At 34.8% G+C, this 15,962-nt stretch overlaps 1 long non-coding RNA gene across 3 annotated transcripts; it reads right to left on the bottom strand.

Moving 5' to 3' along the window:
* Positions 1 to 203: 203 nt before the first annotated feature.
* Positions 204 to 3,795, bottom strand: LOC126609758 (uncharacterized). 3 transcript variants are annotated; one of them, XR_007618266.1, is made up of 4 exons: positions 3,489 to 3,795; positions 814 to 1,688; positions 622 to 733; positions 204 to 517 (listed from the first exon to the last, which is right to left on the bottom strand). It is a non-coding gene; the product is annotated as an uncharacterized LOC126609758 (long non-coding RNA). The 3 variants fall into 3 exon arrangements; XR_007618265.1 differs by having other exon boundaries at positions 814 to 924; positions 3,489 to 3,741; XR_007618264.1 differs by having other exon boundaries at positions 814 to 3,719.
* Between the last annotated feature and the right edge of the window lie 12,167 nt (positions 3,796 to 15,962).

The following is a 15,962-nucleotide window of genomic DNA, read 5'->3' on the forward strand; positions in this document are numbered from 1 at the left end:
CAATTACAACCTATGTGACAAAAAAGAGAGAGAAAGAGAGGAGAGAGAGAGAGGAGACGAGTGCTAAAGAAGCGTGTTTTGGTGGAAGAGATGGGAAACAAGAATGTGATGGACGGTTTGGTTTGGCTCCTCATTTTGTGCAATTAAATCAAAAGCATTAATCCGGCTACCGTCCAGTGATATTTATTTTCGAAAGTAGAAAGTTTTTAAATTTGATTCTCGTTTATTGCAAGTTTGATATCGAATTACAACTAACTCATTGTTTGATATAACTCAATGTAATTTACGTTTTACACATCAATTAATTTGTAACGTATACTAAAGTTTTGTATATAAGTAAATACGAAATCACATCAAGCAATACGTAAACTTTGTTCTTCATCACATGTATCACTTTGTTCCAAACAAAAGTTTTTCAATTAGCTCTCTTTCGTCTTATTGCATTGCATCCTCTACTGCTTTTTTGCCAACCTTCTTGTATTGCATCCTCTGCTGCTTTTTTGCCTTCAACATTCACCTTTATGTATTACATGCAGATTAAGTAGAAAAATATCTCTCAGCTAGTATTACATGCAGATTAAGTAGAAAAATATCTTTAAAAGAACAAGTTAAAATACATACCATGTTTAATCAAGACTAATATTACTGGAGCATTGTCCCGAGTTTTCATTAAGGCTCATGTCAAAAATTTCTTCAGTAAGTTCTTCCAAGTCAGCACCTTCTTTCGCTAAAGCTAAACATAAAAAGAAAAAAGGAAAAACAATTATAACCTATTATATAAGCAAAAAAAAAACAAAGAAATATGAAATTTACCTTCTTTGCCAAAAAGCCAATCTCTAGTACATAGCAAGGCTTGAACAGTTTCAGGCAACAAAGAACTTCGATATTGATCAAGCACCCTACCACTAATACTAAATGCTGATTCTGAGGCAACGATTGAGATAGGAATTGTTAACACATCAGAAGCCATACGAGAAAGTACGGGATAACGAAATTGCTCCAGTTTCCACCATGAAAGAATATCCAACTCTTGTTTTCTATCGAGTCTCTTTTCTTCAAGATATAAATTTAATTCATTTTTTTCAACTAAAGTTGACCCATCTTGAGGATTAAAAAACCATGACAAATGAGTTCCTAAGGATTATGATACTGAGGGAAAGAGAAAGTTTGGTTTCTTTGGTAGGGGTTTGAATCCATGTATCCGTATAATGGCATCATTATTCACCAACTCTATACACACAAAGACGAAAAGGAATCCTCCAAAAAGTGTTTAAACAACACCAAAAGCACTTGTTAAATCTGTTGACATAAAAGGAACGAGAAAATGCTTAGAATTTAAATTCCTAAAAGTCTAAAATATAGCAGAAAAATGAACCAACAAGCACCAAACGGTAATTGCATTCAAACTAATGTTCTATAACTAACAAGCACTAAATTCAAATTTATGAACTTTTAATTCCAAATTTCCAAACCGTGCCTTAAATTCAAACTGGAAAGAAAGGAAAAAAAAAGCACAAAGGATTCGTTCGGTGTCTAGGATTAAATATTTCACTATATTCAATATATTTTGAAGGCAGATACTGAAAAATTGTGTCCAACCAAAAAGTAGAAGAAAGATCCAATCCCCCCAAATGATAGGACGAGGAGGGTCAAGTTCCCTTCATGTCTAATCTTCCACTTCTAATCCCCTAAAAATGAAAAAGCATGCACCATTACCTTCAATATACCTTGAATTTTATGACTTATCCATTCCAATTCAATCCTAGACACCAAACAATCCCAAAAGGTCTTACAACTTGGAACATAGAGCTATGTTAAAGACTTTCATAAACTAAACGAATCATGCACATAACTGCTGCTAGAAATACAGTAAAACATGCACTTGATTTCCTCAAGTTTCAGTATACTAAAACAAAAGAGCCTCGTTCATGTATGGATTGGCTTTGAAAACTTAGTCATACAGAAATACTCATACTATCCAATACTGATACAAACATGCAAAAAGTAACTAAAAATGCAAAAAGTAAGCTCCTATGAAAGATCTAATGTATCAAATGAGTCAAGAGTCTGACAAATCTGAAATCCACTAGTCATAACTGTCATATGTAGAAAATTGGAATATAAGCAGAATAACTACTTCCCCAATAGCTTATAGTCAACTTACTGCTTAGAATTTGTGTCTCATAACTTCCACATTTAGGAAGTGGAATATGAGCAGAATAACTACTTTCCCACTAGCTTATAGTCAAATTACCACGAAGAATTTATAAAAGCACTCCGACCCACCTTTACTTCCAACCCCATCTCTTCTCCACTTTTTGTAACCTTCAAAAGCTGGATACATAAAAAGGGGAAAACTCCGGAACAACTTGATCTTGTGAAATAAATATAAGCCACATATTCTCAAATCTAGAGAATAGGGTCACTGTTATACATCCATAATCATACATGATTGGGATGGTGATCAGAGTAACACAAAAAAAAAAAGAACGGAAGACTCACTCCTAGAGAGAGTATGTTTATTCCAAGGGTTAGACAACATGAACCTAGAACACTGCAGATGGTGATTTTAGCCACTACACATAATAAAACCTAGTATGTCGTGGCATTGGTGCTTATGCACCTCGTAAATCTCTCACCTATAACAAATATCATAACGTCTAGGATATCAAACACTATCCTAGAGATGTCATTAAGACACCTCCTACAACCATCTGATGACATACGGGTGATATCACCCATATCACTATATGGTATATATGATACATACCAAAAAACCAATAATTATGAGTATCAACCATTGCAGCGGCATTTATGTGTGTTATACACTATGGTTTAGCATTATTAGATATGCATCCACAATTCACATCTGTATATTTCCAAAGTTCTTCAGGTATGCATTATAGACTTTAACTAGTTCAAAGAAGGTGATTTATAAGATTGTTGAGGCTTGATGGAAATGAATGGAGGTCTACCAGGACTGTTACATGAAGATATCTTTTTAATAGAGAGTAAGCGTTCAACTTTTATGTCATGTTAGATCAACCACAAATGGGAAAGTCATACCCACAAATTGGACCTAGTAAATAAGAAGATGCATACCAAAGATTATAGAAATTCCAGATTTAGAGAGAGACAGCATACAAAGTAAAAAGCTTGCATTCAGATTAATGGGTTTTTCTAAGACAATACAAATCAGAAGATTCGAATCAAAATTCGTAAAAAGTCCAAATTTTGATTTCTGGGTTTTCAATCTCCACTCAAAATTAAAAAAACCCCAGAGTTGAATCTCTTCCTACCAACCCAAACAGATTCCAAGAAATCAACATAAGGGTCTAAATCAATACTCTGTACACTAAATCAATACTCTGTACAAAACCCATGAACAAAACGCAAAACCCATTATCCAAAACACAACCAAAAATCTAATTTGCAGAAACGAAAAGTAATCGAAATGAAAGAAGAGGTGGAAGGAAATCGGAGCTTACCAGAGAGAGTGGTGGAGTTCAGTAAAGTTTTTGAGAAAAGAAAATGAGGGAGATAACCGGAGCTAGAAGGAAGGAGCACAGGCTGCACAGCAATCTCAGTCTCAGAGAGCAATGGCGTGTGAGGGCAGCAAGAGAGGTGAGGAACGTGAGGGCTGACGGCTGAGGTCCTGAGGTTTTGAATTAGGGCTATTGAAATTACACAAAAATCCTTACTAACGGGTCTTAACGGGTGGTTAACGGGTTTCGCGGGTTCACCCAAACTGACCCGTTATGTAACGGGTGATTAACGGGTTGACCCGTTAACTACCCGACCCGTTAACCACCCACCCGAATACTAATTTTAACGGGTCGGGTCGGGTTAACGGGTCGGGTCGGGTTAACGGGTTGGGTTAAAAATGCCAGACCTATATATATATATATATATATATATATATGCAATAGATATATGCAAATAGGTCATTGGGGCCTATGATTAAAATTATTTGGACTTCGGGCCAAAATTAAAGTTTGGGTGAAAAAATTATAAAACTCATAAGGCCTAAAAAAATAGGCAATTGAAGCTCGGTGGCCCAAATGATGGACCAAAGTTGACGTGGGGTCCATGCCCAAATCTAGGCTGGTCAGAATGTGGGTTAAGGCATAAAAGGCAGTAGGCCTTCTAGGCTTTGCTGAAAGCAGGCCTAAACTGGGGCAGACGACATGAGGTCACGGGGCTGATCTTATGCTTCACATCTTCGTAGCACACGGGAACAGAGAGATGCGATCCAGTGCATCGCAACACATGGGAGCACCATAGTCACACGAGGCTGTGATTGTGTGCTTCGTGGTGTAGGGGACACCGTAATCCAAGTGGGCTGGTCGCACGGGCCAAGTCAGCAACGTTTGGCTGCTGCAGGTGAGCTTAGGAAAAAAAAGCTCTTTTACTTGTGTTGTTGGGCCGAGGTCAAGAATAGGCCCTAAGGGCCATGGGTGTCCAAAGACATCCCAACCAATGATGGGTGTGGTCGCCGGAGAAGAAGATCGGGGCCGCCGCTTCTGGCGGCCATGTTTTGTGATGGGGACCTCGGTGCAAGTTCATGGTTCGATTTTGAACCTCGAAAGTGTGGCGGAGAAGAAGTATTCTTGACGTTCACACCCAAAAAACCCTAGATTCAAAATCGGGGATTTCGAAATCCAGCCGTGTTTAACGATGACTGCAAGTCATCGTGACAGTGACCAGGTTGGCATCGGGTTTTGGTTCTCAGGCCTGGAGCGTCTGCCGTTGCTCGCTGGGTTCCCAACGAAACCCTAATTTAATTTTTAATTTTTTTTAATTCTAGATTATAATTCAATTCGGTTCATGCATATTCACAATATAATTCAATTCATGAATATATATTCAATGTAATTCATGGCAATATCAATTCATATAATTCAACAATTATGAATATAATGCATACACAATTTATATAGAATCTAAAATTTGTAAAACGTAAAGTTGGATCATGCATTATGGTGAATGTTCATGCTATCAAGGCTGCAAAAATATCGAGATAAAAATCGTTGTTTGGGAAGAACCTAGATTACGTGATGAATATTGTGAACGGGTTTGTAAAGATTCTTTCTTCAGATTTCCTTCTTCAAAGCTTTTATCACGTTCAACGCAAGAGAAATAAATTGAATCAATAAAAGTATATGAATCAATTAAAAAAAATCAAAATTTAATCAAATAATAATTGAAACATAATACTCCCCTAATTGAAGACGAATAATTTCCACATTAGATTCCTTAGCGCATCGGAGGAGTGTGGTGATAACGTGTTGTGGTTTATTTAATCTGACAAGGGAGAGAGAGTGAAGAGATGTGTTGTAGTGAGGGTGTTAAGGATGTGTTGTTTCTCATACGTAGTGCCTTTATTTATAGTAATAAGGGAGGAGAAAAATCCTTGTCCTCCAAGGAAATACAGTCCTAATAGGGAGAGAATAACTAGTAATCAAATCTAATATAGGATTTACATAATCACGTTTTAATATAATCCCTTAATTCTAGCATTACTTCTAATATATTTGGTCGATTGGTTTTAACCGGAAATTAAACCTAAGCCCATTACTCATGGCAATACCGTATAAGGCATAGTGATATTTGTCGTACTTCTCATTTCATTTTTCATATACTCTCTTTGTATTGGATGGTATGTACGTACCATAACTGGTTACTGTCTCCTCTAACAAGCAATAAACATGTAAAGAAGATCGAATGCTCTGTGGATAAGAGTGAAGTTTAGAACTTAGTTGATTTGACTTTCCTTGAGCAAAAATGTATTAATTATGATTTATTTATCACACCAAGCTCAATCTAGGATTAGAACAATGATAAGATGTTTTTGAAGATTAGAAGAAGAGGAACACTCAAGTTATATAACTGAAAAAAAGTTCATGTATTTGCATTTGACATCTACATTTCTCGCTTCCTGACTAGTGTTGTTGGCTTAGTTAAGTCTGGGCTTGGGCATCAGTGAACTAATCATGGGAGCATTAGCATCTATCCAAAGTTTGAGTGATCATCATTGCACCATGGGTTAGGGTGCTGGAGTATAAAAAGACAACTAAACTCTCAACTCATTTTGCCTCTTATCCCCACAACTTTTGAGAACCCCAACTGCATAAATCTTTTTTCTTTGGGAAGTTGTTTATGCATCTGTCATCTAGATGGCTAAAGATCTATCTAGGCAATGATTAATTTTAAATCTTCTCAATTTGTAGATGTTCGATTGGGGAGATTTCGCTATAAAACTAAGAACAAGTAGAGGTCAAAACATTTGCACATATTAGTTTAAAATAGGGGAGAATAATGAGGATTTATGTACCTAATAGTTAGGAGTGACGGATATTAGATTTGCACCTAAAAGTAGAGTTGCTATTAGTAAATAGGGGCAAATAGATATTTATTTTCGCCCTTAACACATTTTCTGCCACGTAAGCTATCTGGCTTGGAAAACATATTAGGTGCGGATGATTATAGAATTATGGGTGATTAGTTATTCCCCTCCTTTAGTATATTTAATTTTTTATAACCTGGTGTTGATTTGTTCGCCCAAATAAAATTTAAATTAATAAAACGTTAATACTATTTATAATTGATTTTAATAACCAGATTTAGATTCTTAATTTTAATAACCAAATTTAGATTCATATTTTTAAAGGTAAATGCATTATTATTGAAGTTTAACATTATACGTAAAGCAAATGTATCAAACTTGTCTCATGGAACAAAACAAAGAAGTTTCAACAAAGAGTACATATACAATATAAAAGTATCAAACTTGTCCCAAGTTAATAAAAACTTATTCAGGTACCACAAATAGTACAAAACCAAAAACACTAACGCTAATATATTGGAACCCTCTCATGTGTAGACATGACATGCTACAAAAAATCTGTTTCAATGAGCATTTTATAAACTCTTCGAGATGGTGAGGCATGGGGTGGAACAACAATGGTTGGTATTGCTAGGGATGATAAAATTGTGCTGGTGGTGGATATGAATACAGTGGAAAGTGTTGGTAAAGTATATTCTGATGAGAAGACATAGTATGCTGGGGAGGTGATTGGGCTTTAAGTTAGTTTCGTGGCCCAAATGGGTTTTCTCCATAAAGGCCCATTGTTTAAGTTGTATGACAACTAAAAATAAAGGGGTGTGCTATCCACACATTCCTTTTTACTTCCCACACACCCTTTGTTAATTTATGTCCGTTGATCTTCTTCATTTCATCCGATCCGATGACCGAAAATTAGAAGAGTATGTGAGAAGTAAAAAGGGGTGTGTGGATATAACACCCTACAACAAAATGGGCAATTATAGCTTTTCTTCATTGGTTTTTTTTTTTTTTTTTTATTGAGAGGAAGTTTGGAGGCACAAACTCTCCCATTCTCTCTCTATAGCCCACCATCTAGAGGAGAATAGCTAGTAATCTTTTTTTTCTTTTCTAAATCATCCATCATCTCTTCACACCTTATCCTTGGTATGGAGACTTAGATTGCAACCTTATGAACTTTGGAGTTCCTTTCCTCAAATCTTCAAGGAGCAAAGGAAAAGAAAACAAGCAAACAAGCAAACATCCAAGGAGAGAAGATGATAAACGAGTTTGGGATGAACTTGAACGCCCTCCACTTGGGTGATAACCTTGTAAACACAAGGATGAGCTTCAAGGGTATAAAAGCTCAATCTCTCCTCTCTTTAATTTGTAAATAGTCTTGGTTCACCAACACTAGGCTTGAATTTCATTGAATAAGATAACTCTGCCTCTGGGTCACTTTAACTCGAAGTGGAGACAGAGAGGGGACAACTAGTGATCAACCGCGATGACATCTATGAAAAAAAACAATAATTTATACAATTTTCACATATTTCCTAAGAATTTCACAAATTCCCTACAATTTTCACATATGTCTACAATTTTTACAAATTTTCGTATTTTCCTACAAATTTCTAAAGTTTCCTACAAATTCAAAATTTTCACATATTTCTACAATTTTTACAAATTTTCCTACAAATTTCACATATTTCTACAATTTTTACAAATTTCCGTATTTTCCTTCAAATTTTACAAACTTCCTACAAATTTCACATATTTCTATAATTTTTACATATCTCTGCAACTTTTACAAATTTTCCTATTTTCCTACAATTTTCACAAATTTTCTATAGTTTTCACATATTTCTACAATTTTTACAAATTTTCCTATTTTCCTACAAATTTCACATATTTCTACAATTTTCACATATTTCCTACAATTTAAACATATTTCTAAAAATTTTACAAATTTCCCTATTATCCTACAAATTTAAAAAATATCCTACAGTTTCACATATTTCTACACATTTTCACATACTTCGTACAAATTTCACATATTTCTACAATTTTTACAAATTTTCCTACCAAATTTCACAAATCCTAAAATTTCACAAATTCTAAAGTATCACAAATCCAAAAATTTCCAATCCAAAAATTTACCTTTGATTTTGGTGGTGGTGACTCATAGGAGGACGGAGAGAGATAGGCGATAAAGAGAGCACAAAGAGAGAGAGCAAAGAGTTCAAGTTCAGCACTGCGAGGAGGAAGAAGAAGAAGGCTTTCCAATATTATAACATATTAGACCATTGCCTGATGAAATGATCCGTCATGCAGAGTTTTAAAAATTATGACACATGTAGCCAAACTCTAAAATTTTCTCGGGTAAACTAATACATTTCGTCCAACAAAGGTCAACTAAACATGTCAGCCAGTTTAATTTTACACATAAAAATTGGAGGGAAATTACATTTCCCTACGAAATTGGGGAATATTTTAGCAGGCAAATCCTTTAATTTGGGGAGAAATTTGATTTTTTGGGAAAAGAAGTGGGAAATTTTTTCATGTTTGCCTTACTTCATGTACCTATTTCATCAGCCAAACATCAAAAATTTATATCTTTTCCTTACTTTTTTGTTTAATTTAAAACGGTGAAAGATCATTGAATTTAATGATCAAGTCCCTTTAATTTATGTTTTACTCTCTATTAGCGTCCTTAAAAAAAATCATCAAAATTGTAGCTAAAATAACCGTTAAAACGTGAGTTTTTTTTGTTTCTAATCATCGAAGGATTTTGTCCTGTTACCAAATCCCCGAAAGTTTGTTTTTGGTGATTTTTGGTATATGTGATCTCGGAGCATATACAAACAAGTTTGACGGTTGGATCGTTCAAATTAGTGTCGTAAACTGCGTATCCCGACAAAACAATAAATTCAACAAACAAATAAAGTGTAACGACCCGTCCCTAAAAATTATAGTTTTTATAATTTTAATAAGTGAATTTACGAAAATACCCTTTGAGGCAAATTGACTTTTGTTGACCACCTATTTGTGACACACAAAATCTGTTTTCTTGGTGTATACTCATAGTACTCATCGCTACGGATGCGTGGGTGCAAGCATAATCAAATTTGGAGCTATAACGAAGAAGTTATTAACGTATAAAGTCGAGGACAAAATGGTAAATTAATTATTTTGTGGAAGGCTCCAGATTTTTGGAGCAAAAATCTGGTGATGCCACATGTGTGGCCAGGATGGAAAACAAAGAAGAGAAAGGAGAGGAGGGGTAGGTCACGACCCAATCAGAAAGGAGAGCAAGGATGGGAAAGGAGGGAACCTAAATTCTCTACGATACGTTAATAGGTCAACATATGCATCGACAATCCGACCGTTGGATCGTCACGAAACTTTAATACATTATAGTACGTAATATTTGAGGAATGTTGGAACTTACAGATTGGGAATCCGACGTACAAATCTTCTTGAATTGGATTTGTAAGTTCATAAAATAAAACGTCAGCCACCATTTGGTTTTGGCAATTGGCGAAGATCTAACCATTGGATTGTTTCGGAACTTTAGGATGTTATTCTAGAAGCATAATGTGGAACTTTGGAAGTACCGGATCAGTAATCTGTGATGCGGATCTTTCGGATCAAATTACATAGGGATGTGTTTTATATAAATTATGTATTCTATCGATAAGATTTCTGAGACATGATTTGATAATTGTTCTAGGCAGCGATCGTTCGTGACACCTCAATGTGTGTACTAGGGAGTTGTAGCTTGGAATCTAGGTGAGTGGGCTTTTGTTTTCTATATATATGTATATATGCTTTACGATTCCCAAAAACTGTTTTTAAATGAATTTACGATTTAAATGCCATGTCAAGAATGCATTATATTTTAGTATTTGCATTAGAATAGTTTTGCATACTACTGAATGATGTTGCAGAGGCCCATGTAAGTTTCAGGTGAGTATATTATAGTAATGGTGGTTGCATTGTGTATGGTTATACGTAGATGCATTTAGAGCTTATTATCCTGCACCCCAGTGTTAGTGCTCCCGCCCATGGCCAGGGCACAGTCCTTCACGTGATGTTCACCTTCCGCACCACACGCTCACCTTGGATCCAAGTTTGGTGCATAACCCTGTCGTACAAACCACAATAGATGGTTCCGACTCGTAGACGACTCGCGATTATTCGCACAACCTTCACATGTAGCACTTAAGCGTACTTATATACACCTAGCCCTTTCGTACATACCACATTAGTTGGTTTCGACTCATGTGTAGGAAATTGGTTTATGAGCTATAAATTCAGCCATATAGGTCACGTTAGGTGACTCTAGCTGACATATCATTTTACATTGAGTCATTTCACCTGCTTAGATATATATTATTGAGATACTCGACATGGTATATACTTGGTTTTCACTACTCTCGAGCATAATTTCTATATACGTACGTATTGTTATTGTCTGGGAAATTATATGAGTTTTATAGTGAGGGGTTATTATGTTTAGAAAAAGAAATGTGTTTTCAAAAGCTTTGTTTTTGCCCACTCACATTTTCTGTTTTGCACCCCTTCAGGTTTTAGCAACTGAAAGTTCGTATCAATAAAGATCCTTGACGAATCTCAGAATAGGTGGCTAACTTCTGCGAGTATGATCTTTACCTAAATTATTGTACTTTACTTATGCTCTGACTTCGTGTGTGAAATGGGTTCATTCTTGCTCACAGCACACTCTTGTCTTTAGGCACTCTTAAGTTTAAATTTATTCATATTTTCCACATCACTATATTTTATGGTTTCATCACCTTCCAGGTGTCGGCCACCACAGCTCTATTCGGAGTCCTAGCAGACATTTCGGGTCGAGGTGTGTCAGTTTGGTATCAAAGCCAGTCCCTGGCCGGAAATGTGCCAACGATAATGTCGGGCCCCTAAGAGGGATGGATTGTAACATCTCACATCGCCCAGGGGAGTGGATCCTGTAAGCCTTATATGTATATTCCCATCTCTACCTAGCACGATGCATTTTGGGAGCTCATTGGCTTTAGGTTCCATTGGAACTCCGAAGTTAAGCGCGTTCGCGCGAGAGCAATCCCATTATAGGTGACCCATTGGGAAGTTCTCGTGTGAGTTCCCAGAAACAAAACCGTGAGGGCGTGGTCGGGGCCAAAGTGAACAATATCGTGCTACGGTGGAGTCGAGCCCGGGATGTGGTGGTAACGCAAGATTTTGTAGTAACCATTAGTGTAAATATTTTGACTTGATGATCAGGTTCGTTCATTGTATACTTTTAGGGTTGACGCGTATTGTTGTAAAAGTTATCAAAGTCAGAGTTAAAGTAACTATTAAATCGTGTTTTTCGTTTCTAACCGTCGAAGGATTCACTACAAGAAAACATGGCTTTTGTGACGACCGACATTCGTCACATAAATATGAAAAATCATCACATTTGACCATATGTGACAAAATTTCAGCATCATAATTAGTGTCACCTATACAACGTCACCAATAGTTTAAGTGACGAATATTGGAGTCGCCACATATTTTCCTTTTACATGACGCTTCTTCCGTCACTTATTATTCTAATATGTGATGAAATTAGCATAACAAAATAAAAAATTCAGTGACTTATGTTTTTGGTCTCATATTAGACTTATAAGTGATGCTTTTTGGGTCACCCAATATGATCCCAGAATTATATAATTACACTAAGTGATGTTGAAATCATCACATATTCTTTTGATGGGTGAAGTGGCTTATGTCACATATGTTATAATCAAATAATTATTTAGGAATAATATTTGAGGAATTCATTACTTATTTGTGTTTCCTAATCTAGAATAGCAACTCATAACAATTATAAGGTAATACTTCCTATTTTCATTAATCAACAATTAAACCACATAAGTTTCAATATGTTCAATAACTGTACATCCAACAAAATAACATAAACATCCCAAAATCAATCTAACTCATGGTGACCTATCTTAATAATAGCAATTTGTGAATAAGGGTACCAATGCCTATACATAGACTGTTTAAGGTACTAACAAAAGAAAAGTCTAAGACATATTTAGGTGCTAACAAAAAGGTCTACCATGTGCATACTTAACTAATAACAAAAGAAATCATTCTTCTTCCAAGTCATGTTCTTCCAGTTCATGATAAACATTTTCATTAGATGAGTTATTACCATCAGATTCCTTGTTGCTGGTCTGCCCTTGACTAGCAGCAAAAAAAGCTTTAATTTTTTATGCCAAGGTTTCATCATCATTTTGTAAATCCAATCGAGCTCTTGTTCATTTTCTTGTTGCAATTTGAGGAAACCATCTGATAGAATCTTGATCTAATCTCTCATATCAGTTACCTCAGAACTTCAAGCCATAGAAGAAATGCAACTAAAGGTATCCATACGAGGGAAAAGACCTACACCATTAACATATTTTCCCTTCCTTCCAAGGTTTTCAGCCATGATTCCAAATTCATCTTCCAATGGTACTTGTATGGAATCAAATATAGTACCCTCATGCGTTTCTTGGATTAGCTTCTCCATAACTTCATCTTTCTTTTTCTTCATGTTATCCTTTCATATTAAAATACAAACAAATAAGTTTCTTTTGTTTCAAACAAATCAACCATAATATGCTTAAGAAAACATCACTTAAATACTTGGATGTGATCCAGAACTGATGTAGAAGCAAACCATTGGGTATAAACTGTCTTTACATATGATTTTGTAGTTTATGCTTCAATGTGTTTTATATAGGATTAGGCAACATACAACGTATAACCTTTAAAGTAGTTTCTATTTAAATGTATGTTAGGTATATCTTTTCAGCTTCTAGCTAGTTATATTAAGTTTTTTTTTTTTTTTTTCAATCTGTGAATGACTTACACATTTGTCCCGGGCAACATCATTTATCCACTGACCGTTCTTGTCTTTATGGAGAGCCCCCCAATTGTCAATCACAGATAATGGATTTCCTTTCTGCTCAATAATGCAGAAACATACATTAGAATATGTAAATTCCATAATGAGTATAATAAGTAATTTAATTTCATTACCATCTAGGCCTTCCTAGCATGTTGGATAAATGGCCTTGCCCCTTCTTTGTGGTGATACTTTTGTTTTTTCCTATTATCAGCATTTTGCTTTGAAAGCTCCTACATTACACGTTTGGTACATGACATGCAAAAGAAGATTTAGTTAGCTATACATGTGTACAATTTGGAAAGTTATAATGTGGTAGAAACTAACACACAAATTAAACCCTATAAATTATGCAATTGTAGTATGAGTAAGTAGGGATCATTCTATTCCGGTGATTAGAAGGGATACTAATCAACACAAATTAAACTTATAAAACTGAAAACTAAGTTAAACTAACAACAAAACAGTGAGGGGAGAGATTTTGGATGAATTTAATTAAAACAAAAGTAAATGTCAACAAGTAAATTAAGTTGTGAATGAAATATGGGTGAGAGGATAGCTAAAGGATTATTCTCCACACATGAAACATATGCATACAAATCGATTTATAGTTATTCTTCCTATAAACCATGAATGACAATGTCCCAAATTAACTGTGAATAGTACTAATTAACTCTTAGATTTTCTTAAGTTCATTAAATTGGACTTAGCTACGCAACCAAATTATTCTTCTCAAGTTCCCTAACTATGAAAAGCATGATAGAGATACATCTCAAAGATCATTAAGTTCTGTGAAAATCATAAGCATTGACAAAGTATTTGTAACTGTGAAAAGCATGATACTCCTGCCAAGAATTTACTTAACTTAATCATGACTAATGACTTTTACTACTTACAAATATAAGTTCATAACGATTAGGTGAAATTCCCTTATATTCTAGCATCAAATCCCTGCATGCAAACTAAGTGTGCATCCTTAATAAACATACAAGAATAAGTTATCTATAAAGCAGATATGTAAATCACATTCATGTTTTATGAAACAATAACTGGTTATAATCAATTTATATAAAACATATGATCATGGCTTTGAATTCATCTCTAGCTAAAAAGAAACTTAGCTACACATGTTCATCATAACTAAAAAATAATCTAAAATAAACATTGAAACTTAAAATAAAGATAGAAATAACTCTTAAAATTCTAGCAACTTCAATGGATGAATGGTAGGCATGACACACTGCTCCCCTCTCTAATTTGCGGCAATAATGTATATATAGGGTAAAGGCACAGCTGAATCCCAGAAGGAAAAGGATTAGGTTGTTCGAATTATTTTAGGACTCCTGGAATCAGATAGGAAGTGTTGGAATGTGATAAGGATTCCTCCTTGCAGCTGGAGATAAGATAAGGTAAGATTGGATAAGATAGGATAAGATGAGGTTGGATAAGATAAGGTTCCTTTCCAACTAGAATTCCTCTTTCTTGTGTAATTCCTTGTCTTCCAAGTCTCAACTTTAATATCACTAGATTTGAGCACATATCTAGCACCATTTAAACACCAAAAACATCAGCCCATATGCTATCCAAGCCTGCTGTCCAATCCAAGTCCAAAACTGCTCCAAATTGCTCCATTTTGCCATTTATTGTCATCTTTACCAATTGGACCTACAATAATACGAAAATAACATAAATTACCAAAATAAATGGAAATTAACAAAGAAAATGCAAAGAAATAAGATAACAAAATCGCATAAATATGCTCCTATCAAGTTCCAAGCTCTCAAACTTGTCATATATAATGTCATGTATTTCAGTTGTACATATTCATTCACCTTAAAGGGCTATCTCATATCACCTTCTATATTCTCTCGGTCAACACTGTTAGAAACAGCACAAGCTAAGGAGAGAAAAACATATAAACACCAAGCTTAAGGAAATTGAATGGAAGATACTCCTTCTTCTACCAAGGGCATTAGGCTAAAACAATTAGTCAGATGAGTATATGATAACCATTTTCAAACTTTAAATTTTGACTCTAAATTACCTAAGTGTCAAGAAGTAACAATCAACAAACTTCAGATTTTAACTCAAAATTATCTAAATGTAAAGAAGTAACAATCAATTTAACCACAAGGTGAAATTCATTAATGCATGTTAGGATATTTTTATTTCAAATCTGGCTATCAAAACAGACGTTATATTACCATTGCCATATTCCTAATTCTAACCTAATTAAATAGGTGTTTGAGCAAATTTGACAATTACAAGTAAAAAAGTGTGTGGTTCTATAGCCAAGTAAGCTAAGATACATAAATCCTATCCTAACATAATATAAATGTTCTAGACAAACAACATGAGATCTTAATCACACTCAAAGAAACAAAATTCATTTAAAACAAATAGTTGAAACACTAATCGGTGGCTTGCAAAATGACACTAAGCAGATGAGTTCCATAAGAACAAATCAGATAAATAAAGCCACCAACTACAAGACAGGAAAAATCTCAATAAATAAAGGGAAAATATGAAACAAAAAGTAACAAAGCCAAGATGCAGAAATTTTAGCCATAAATACTGAACTTAAAGAACGAACACAAAAAATGTATATGCGTTTCACTTTGTAAGGATTAACCAGCCTACAACTAAAGTGAAAATGAAGAAGCACATAAGGTAAGAGCTAGAATGCAAGAGTTATAACTA

This window comes from Malus sylvestris, chromosome 17 (genome assembly GCF_916048215.2).
Source record: "Malus sylvestris chromosome 17, drMalSylv7.2, whole genome shotgun sequence".
Classification (NCBI taxonomy): Eukaryota; Viridiplantae; Streptophyta; class Magnoliopsida; order Rosales; family Rosaceae; genus Malus; species Malus sylvestris.